The sequence below is a fragment of the Maniola jurtina genome, chromosome 6 (assembly GCF_905333055.1).
Source record: "Maniola jurtina chromosome 6, ilManJurt1.1, whole genome shotgun sequence".
Lineage (NCBI taxonomy): Eukaryota > Metazoa > Arthropoda > Insecta > Lepidoptera > Nymphalidae > Maniola > Maniola jurtina.
In genome coordinates this window covers 10158471-10168348 of record NC_060034.1, presented here as the reverse complement: position 1 = coordinate 10168348, position 9878 = coordinate 10158471, and positions in this window count along the sequence as shown.

Here is a 9878-nt window from a genome sequence, read left to right as displayed (position 1 = left end):
AGTCGGCTCTGTATTATATCATTCTACTAAAATATAAACAATCACACTTATATAATGGCTTTAGGAAGTTTGTGTGTGCGTGCGTGCGTGTGTGTATGTTTCTTACTCTCTCACGCAAAAACCATTCGACGGATTTGGCTGAATTAGGAATGGAGATAGCTCATACCCTAACTTAACACATTATACTACTTTTTATTTCGAAAATAACTTAAAAAACTTAAATATCGACTGTCGTCAAATTTCGTCAATACAAATACACTTTTGAATTTGTATTATTATTATGGATATGGATTTTTGGACCTAGCCCGCGATCGATTCCGTGCATTCTGGTCATGATAGTTTAGGTTTCCTATTAAAAATTGTTAATCGATGTACGAATAGGACAGCGAAAGCGGCGCAGCCCAAACTGGACAATAAACAAAGTCTGGCAAATAGTTTGTCACAGCTGCGCGATACATGCATATTGTGTCGTGCTTGTTTGCTTACAGCATTTAAATTCAGCAGAGCAAGTTACGGGAAAGAGTTTCAGAATTTGTCCGGTGCAGGTGAACTCACATACAGAATTGTAAATTTATTCGTCGGTTTTTATTGCCGAGGTCGCCGCTACGCTCGTTGCGGTTCTTTAGTCAGATCACAAGTTGGACGAAGACATTATAAAATGTATCTATAGTGATTTCAACGAAAATGTTTCTTATGTTTTTGGGTAAAACTACACGTTATCATACCACGTGAGAACACATTCAACATTTACGATTTGTTGAGTGGGTGGTTAAAACAATAGTAAACTGTTTAACAAGGGACTGGAACGAGCCATTTCATACGAGACTTTCAGCCCCCCAAACGACAGCGAGAGAAGCTATAGAATCGAGGATGAATGGATTTTAATCCCAAGTAAAACACTTTACTTTTTACTTCGATTGTAAAGAAATAACCAGTGATATGCGACTGCGACCTGTGAGCGAGCTCACTCTCATACTTCACCTCTTCTGGTCATTACGTATGCTCTAACCATACGATAAATCACCCACTGCACAGGTATAAAGTCAGAAGGCCTTTTCACCTAACCATTTTACGTGACACCAACTGTACCATGAAAAAAGTACCCGGAGAGCATAGGAGGATAATAATTGAGGCTAGGCTCCTGAGCCTATAGTGCCTGCTCTACAGCTAAACAACAGTTTTATGTCCAAGAGATATTCTCGGGACAAAAAAAAACTTTACGAACATGAGAAGTGAAAAAATATTACAGTATTTAAAAATCATTTTTTATGAAAAAATAATATAAAGAGCATAAAAAATGCTCATTTTATATTTTGAAGTTTATATGCAGGTACACATTGAGTTTCTCGTTTATAGCTGTCTAGGAGCTGGCTGTGAATGTTATGAAATATTAACGGAGAACTGGCGTCCGTTCGCTTATTGCCTGCTCGCAGTCGGTACGTGTTACTGCCTCCAGACACGGCATAAGAAGGTGTTGCTTGTAATTTCGTCGGTGTAAGATTGCGCTGTAATGTCGGGTAAGGGCTGCTTGAATTGTTGTATTTCCTTAATAGTTTGCATTTACCCCTCGCCGACAATTTGTGACAAGAGCGTGAGCTAAATTGTCGTCTTGAGGAAATAAACTAATTTACTTATTCATGGCAATCGTAACTGCGTTTGTTACAGGGTTAAGACGCTCGGGGAAAAATGAGATATTTATACATATAAAAGGAATGTTTATATACTGACCAAAAGAGCTAGGTATGAAAAATAATAAAAGTTACCTACAAGTCATTCAGTTCTGTCTTTCATATACCTATATCGGTACTTAGTACAAAAATTTGTAACATATTTTACTAGCAAGTTTGCATACTAAATCTTCCTTAATACGTAGAGAAGCGTAGCGAACCTTCCAAAAACCCTAAATCACCTGGCACATTACTTTCTCTTCTACCAACGGACACGTATTGCATCTTAAATTCTACTTAGCAGTAAGCAGACAATTGCAAACTGAGAGGCATTTTAATAATGAATTCTTTCAGCTGGCACGCGATAATAGTACCTTTGCTATTTTAATAAAACGACGTGTCATAAAACTCATTGACTGTGTCATTGTACAAACGAAGGTTTTCGAGTTTAATGCCTCCACATTAACACTATCACTGTCGCGAGTGAGCGTCATATAAAGTTACCCTGTTCTGCTTCTCTATAAACTAGTTCCCACGAACTAACGTTCGTGACACGCGTCAATACGTTCAGTGAATATGCACTTCGGGTAAAAGAATATAAAGTGGAGGGCAGTGGAAATATTACGTGGCAGGAATCATAATCTTTCGGTATTCATTCTGCGTTATAAATCTAAATAAATCTATTTAGGTATGACTTTTCTTAAGAGGATCATTGTCAACGATCCCCCGTCGATTTCCTACGTATGATATTATTGTTCTCATCTCTATCTGCCCTGGTTCGTGTATTCTCGGTTCCTAGATCGGTGCATTTGTGATAACCAATTCTAATTGCTGTGATTGGCTGAATTTACCATGTTCTTGCTGCGACAGTGAGTTTGAGCCACTAGCGGAACAATGTTAGCCGGTCAGAAATGATTGCAATTAGTCAACCTGTATGACGTCCGTGTTCTGTTTTTGATTACAAAAAAGAAAAAATTGTTGTTGCAATCATCAATTTTAGCAAATAGTGAAAGAGAGTCGACCAATCAGAGGTCACAACTACCGTCACACTTTCTGTGAAACTATGGCAGTAGGCTTACCGAGTAATGAAAACAATTTTTCATTCTGTAATGTCATGTGGCAAGTAGGGTTGCCACCTGCCTCTTTTTGATTTACAGGCTACCACCATCAAAAATACGGGGTTTAGATTTGAAGAAATTTAAAAATTTGAAGTATTTGAAGAAATAGGCGGTGGTTCTCTCTGAAATGCATGGAAAGCCTATTTAGATATTTCAGTTTATTTGTAAGTTTTGTATTTTTTCTCTGTATGTTGCCGTGTCTTGATTGGTGAACTGTGTTTGCAATGTGATTTTAAATAAAAGATTTATTTATTTAAATAGCTTTTAAAAACTCTAGTTTTGTAAAGCAAAATGTTATACATTTCATGCATACAATCTTTGCATTTTAACTTAAATTTACATTTAACTTGTAATTCCACCTTCACAGTATCAATACTATGGCCGTAGCCAGGAATCGATTTCGGGAGAGGTTTTATCAGGGCCGGAACTGAATCCTGTCATGAGGAAAATAACATTCGCTCAACTTTATGGGCTAATTACCTGGTTAGTGGAATTTCGCCTTTCAATTTGACAGTGAGATAAAATACAACAATAAAAAAGCGCGAGCGCAGTGAGCGTAAGTGTTTTTGGTTCAATTACAGAAAGAATTAAAGTGAAAGGGAAACGAGTTTAGCCATAGCAAGATTTTATTTTTAAAGCTCCCTATCCATACTAATATTACAAATACGACAGTATATCTATTTGCCTATCTATTTGTTACCCTTTCACGGCCCATCTTCTTTACCAAAATTTTGGTACTTACTATTCAGAGGTAACTTGCATCCCAGACATAAACTTTTTAGCCCGGAAAATCCCCCACGGAATTTTTAAAACTCTAAATTCATGCAAACGAAATTGCGGGGCTTACACCAAGTAATACAAATTCAAAGCGCGAGTGAAGTGAGCGCGAAATGTTTGATATATTTCCAAAAAAAAATTGGTAAGCAAATGCAAGAAATAGTGTAAGTATTATTTTAGGCTTAGGTTTTTGACGGCTTCCCAGGCGCAGTCGCCATTTCTAAATTTCTGGTCTGGTGGGAGGCTTCGGTCATGGCTAGTTATATGGTTAGTATGGCCCTAACGGCCAAGAAATTAGACTGCATCATCTCTTACCACTAGAAAAGATTAAAGTCACGGGCTAACTTGTATAAAAAAAGGCTAACATCCTCAAACCAAGCCCCGCCGCCTTGGCTACGACCATGATCAATATCGAGTGGGTTTCGGCTACGCATTGCCGCAAAAGGAAAATATTCTTTCTACTGGACATAACGTCAGTGTTCGGTTTCGCCAGCCAAGTGCGAGTCAGACTCACGCACCGAGGGTTCCGATTCGGGTATTTTTTTCGACATTTTACACGAGAAATCAAAAACTGTTATGCATTAAAAAAAATATGCATAAAAATAAATAAAAATCTGTTTTAGAATGAACAGGTAAAGCCCTTTCATATGATAACCCACTTGATATATGTAGTTATCTTACTTTGAAAATTGAAAATACTAATATTTGTTCATGAACACATGACAGACGGATAGAAGGACAGATGGACAGACGGACAGACGGAAAGACAGACAGACTGATAGACAACGAAGTGATCCTATAAGAGTTCTTTTTGCTTTTGAGTTACGGAACCCTAAAAATATTTAGTTTTATTTGCCCCGTATTTTATTTTCATAATTACCGGTTTCTCTATCCTGACATACGGGGTAACCAGTAAAATACGGGGCCTCTGGCAACCCTATTCGGAAAACACTGTCACATTCAAGTTAATGTCAAATATTTTGTTTTCAATTACAGAAAGCTGCATCAATCATTATTACAATATTTTCTTTGTTGTGATTGGCTGAATTTTTGAGTTTCAGCCAATAAACAGACTGTTTGCCAATTAAACGTCATAACAATATAAATGCCAGAAAGTTTAACCAAATAAAACAAACTTAATGAGAACCTAGTGAGAATGCAAACGGCACACAATTTATAATACATATTATGTTAGTCGTATATAATAGATATTATAGTAGTCGTTCACTTTGGTAATAGTCAGATTGTCATCAGTAAAATTGATATTGGTCGATGTATCGTAAATTATTGTTTCGGTGACAAATATTTTTATTATCTATTTATCTTTGAACAGAATGGAATAGAATGAAATGGAATGGAATACAATGATAAATTTTTATTCCTGTAAACTTTTAGGTAAACTTCAAAGTGTTTTTGGATGGTCAGAAAAATTTACCACTGGTTCGGAATGCCGTTCCTACGTTTTCTAGGGTTTCGTACCTCAAAATGAAAAACGGAACTCTTATAGGATCACTTTGTTGTCTATCTCTCTGTCTGTCGTGTGTGTCAAGAAAACCTCTAGGGTACTTCCCGTTGACTCAAAACCATGAAATTTGGCAGGTAACCTAACTGCGTAATTTTGGGTAGTTTTTTTAATCGATAAAGAAAGTTTGCGACATTGTTCAATAAAAAATTTGGATTCCAACTCCTCAATCCTGATGTTGCAGGGGACCTGACTACTAAAGCTAATGGGATTTAAAAAGTGTCGATTATTAATTGATATTGAAGGTATCTATACCAAGTAAACACTTTGTCGTTGACCTCAACCCTGATGCTGTAAGAAATTGCATTCCTAAATCCTGGTGATCCCTCGGGATTTGAAAAGGATAATCCGTTTAAATATTCTTACGTGATACAGAAACAAGTAGCATCCCGGGGACGGGCTATTACGGAGAGGCAACTTTTGTTCTGGGAAATGAAAGGATCGGGATTTTTAAAAACCTAAATCCACGCGAGCGAAGCTGCGGGCATTAGCTAGTTGTAAATATATTTAGAAGCTACTATAAGATAATAGATAAGGTACTTATTTCCTTATATTTTTATTGTATGGCAGCGCGCGGTTTTAAATTATAAATTGCACGTCCTGTCCTTTTCTGTAATACATTTTTTTCTCAATATCTACCGCTTTATCTCATAGCAAGAGTCCGTAAGACATAATACAGTGAAAATAGGCAAAATATACAATTTTTGCAGTTTCCACGTCAGTACCTGTCGAATTTTTCTAACAGTGTAAGCAGCAGAGCTGAGTTTACCATCAAGTGTTGATATGTGGGTGTTCCATAGAAGCTTTGCATCTAACATTATACCGAGAAACACGGGGTTCTCCTTTATTTTCAACATATGATTATTTATCAATGAATTTATGTCATTTAAGGTCCTGGTATTGGGCAGTGTGAATTCAACACACTTAGATTTCTTTGCATTTGGAAGTAAATTGTTAGCAATAAATCAGAGAGTGACCTGTGATATGGCATTACATATAGTATACATTGTCAAAAATTATAATATTAAAGCTGTGCGTATTGCGTGAGGAATAGGTTGCAAGAGAGTTGCAACTTGCAGGGTTTGATGCATGCGCTATTGCCAGCAAACATGAGACATATTTTTATCTACAGGCAACGTCTGAGTAGGTAACGCATACGTCTAACGCAAGTTGAAATGTATTTAGTTAGACCTATCGACAAGTTTGGAGTCGGGTGCAGTCTAAATGTGGCCCGTGTGTTTAGACTGTCCGTTTCTGTCAGTTTCACGTGTCGTCCCCCGCACTTCACCACCCCGCTTGCACAAATCGAGACAGCACGAAATTTTCAAGATTTCTGGGTGTAATTTCTGGTTTTCGTAGTTCCCACATAATTATAACAATATAAAATATATAACGATAATTTTTTTACTACATAATATTCATTAAATTTTCTAGGTCTGTGGTTTTTCCAAATTTCATTAAATTGCTTCGTTGTCTAGAAAAACGAGCACAAAGTTGGGCCTTTTTTTAAAGAAAAATACAAATCTTTGAGCCCCTGTAATTTTAAAACTACATATTTTTAGAAAAATCTAAAACACCACAGACACAGATATTAGTTTCTAGACTATGTCTGCAAAATTTCATGGACTTTGGTTGCTTAATATTCAAATGAAATGGGAACTACGATTGTATGGAGTAAGTGACGGAGAGAGCTCTGTTAAAAATTTACTTTCATATCCCCTTTGTCATATTAAAACAGCTTATTCCGCTTATCCACTCCTCTAACGGTGAATTTGTATATTATTTTTAGTCCAGGGTGGACACATGTTTCCAAGTATACACCCTAAGGTGGCTGTTCTAGGGTGAATCAACGGAATAAGTCATTAAAAGGGATAATTTCCTTAATTACTGGTATATTAAACAGACCAACGAGCTCATGATCCAACAAGCGGTCTGCGTCAATATTTTTTGGGGAGTAATTAATATACAGAAAAATAAATCTAAATCAAAAGCACTTGTAAAGTTTAATTGAATAAAAATATTTTGAATTTTGAAAAAAAAAATTTTAGAAACTCAAAATGTAGCATTTACGACAAGAATATCTACTAAACAAATGTAAATTAAAAATTTATAACACCCCCGACATGTGAAGGTTACAGTAACTAGAAAAGAGCTGATAACTTTCAAACGGCTGAACCGTTTTTCTTGGATTATAGCTAAGAACACTCTCGATCAAGCCACCTTTCAAACAAAAAAAAAAACTAAATTAAAATCGGTTCATTAGTTTAGGGGCTACGATAGCACAGACAGATGCACAGATACACAGATACACACGTCAAACTTATAACACCCCTCTTTTTGGTTCGGGGGTTAATAACACTGAAATCATAAAAACGGAACTAACACTATCACAAAGCGAGATAGCATTTAAGCTGATTTTACCCCTTCTTTAAGCTGGTTCACACGAACCTCTACGTTCGACTACCTACATGAACGTCAATAATTTCCAGGAAACTGCACTTTGAGCAAAATATAAACCGACCGGCACCGAAAATATTACGTGAGTTGAATAATTCCCAGAATCCCAGAAGTTAATATTTTTTAACTTTTATTGTCGAAAAACTTTTATGTACTTAATTTAACTATACATTACTTAATAATACAATCTGTAAATCGGTATTTATTCCTAAACCTTTTTAAAATGTGTTTTTTTGCTGCGTAATAGTTGTACATAATATATTACAAGTACACATAATTTTATAATTACAAAATTCGTGTAACAGTTTGCTCTACTATCAAAAACTGCATTACTAAACTCTAATAAAATCTATGGCAAGAACTTGGCAAGAAATGACGTTTGCTTCTGCTAGCTGATATAGATATTTTTTATTGAAAATGTTAGATAGACTTATAACAAATTTACAAATTGTTAACTCATATTAATAATAAAATACCTATACCTGGTAAGTTTTGGTGGATCTTGAATTAATTTGGTAATTTGGTGGAATTTGATGTGGTAGAAATTACTTAATAGAATTTTTCTCATTTATTGCCAACAAGATCTGGCTGTTCAGCGTACAAATCCAGCCAATCTGTATTCTTGACCATTACACGCAGGCATTGGAGTATAAATTTCGACGCCGCAGGCATTATTTTTACAGCAATTAATTTAAGTATAAATAAATTTAAGTGCTAAGTAGGTAGGTGCAAGTTTTATTGTATACAATATAATTTTGCTTATTGTGTATTTTTAAAAATTTTGACATTAAATTGTGATTTATATGCAATTCTAACTACACAAAGCTAGCTGATCCTATGTGCACAACCAAATAAGTACCTAGCTATCAATTTCCATCGTTAGGACGAGGATGATGGAGGCTAAATGCTTGCTTGGAATCTAGTTCTATCCCATTGCCCAATGTTCGCAGTTGAATTGCATTACATTAGACCGTGCTTGCATTCCGACCGTTCTAAATGCAGTCGGGTGAATCAACATATTTAACCAAGATATATATTCAAGCTGGCAGTGGGAACCTCATGTTCGCAAATATATCTGTTACTAAACAGAAATATAGGTAGGAAAGGCATTCCGAACCAGTGGTAGATGCCTTTGACGCTTCAAAAGAACTTATAAAAGTTTAATTGAATAAAAATATTTTGCATTTGAATTTATATAAGAGATAACTGAATACTGAAATAACCATAACATGGTATTAAAAGATAAAGTACCCCATGAAACGATATGTTTGATGCAAATTCTAATAAATTCTTTACCGCCATCTCACCCTGGTCATAGCCGAAGCGAGACTAGACCCAGCAGAAACTATTCCAAAATTATTAATTCCCAAATTTTCCCTGCCAGGAATGGAACCTGGGACTTCCCATTTTATGACCATAGCGCTATATTCTAATTAAATACAGACTCTCAAATTTTGGTGCATTAATTTTTTTAATTGAAAATTTCCGTATATTTATAAAAACGCTCTACGGCCGTATTTTAAGAGCATCTACAAATATCAGTGCACTTAACAGATAAAAGCATATTCATATTTCGACCCTCTCGTGTCGCTACATTATTCAAGCCTGCGTTAACGTTATCTTGCAGTACTATGTGTTATAATAGTTCCTCTAGTCTACACGATAGTTTACAATGCTTTGGTTATGTCCTGTTCCCCTCTCTACATATGTTTGGATTTATTTTTGTACTATGATGATGTATGCGACTTCGTCCACGTGGATTTAGATTTGTGAAAATCCTGTAGGAACTCTTTGTTTTCTGGGATAAAAAGTTGCCTGTGAGCCTTTCTAGGATGAAAACCATACTATAAGTATCAAGTGAAATAAATTATGCCCACAACCTAGTTTACGTGGATTTAGATTTTTTAACCAATAAATAGGGACTCTTTGATTTTCTGGGACAAAAACTAGCCCATACCTATCCCCGGGAAGCAAGTTATGTCTGTACTTACAAAATTTCGTCAAAATCTGTTAAACGGATGGGTTTTTAAAACGTAGTAGACACACAGACATACGCCGACACACTTTCGCGTCTATAATAATATCGTGATACGATGTCTGTAAAAGACAGCAGGTTCACATTATGAACAGTCTTTATTTTTTATTCAAACAAATAGGCCGCTCTTGTGTACCCACCTAATCTCAAATTTCTGCATGGGTTTTCTTTATATCTCTTAAATATTGACCCTTAATATTGTGCCATAAATGGACTGCAACAAAAAATGGAAACGTGGATTATGGTGTACAGCAGCCGGATTTAGCAGCAACTTAGCAACTGTGAATAGTCTCTACATTTCT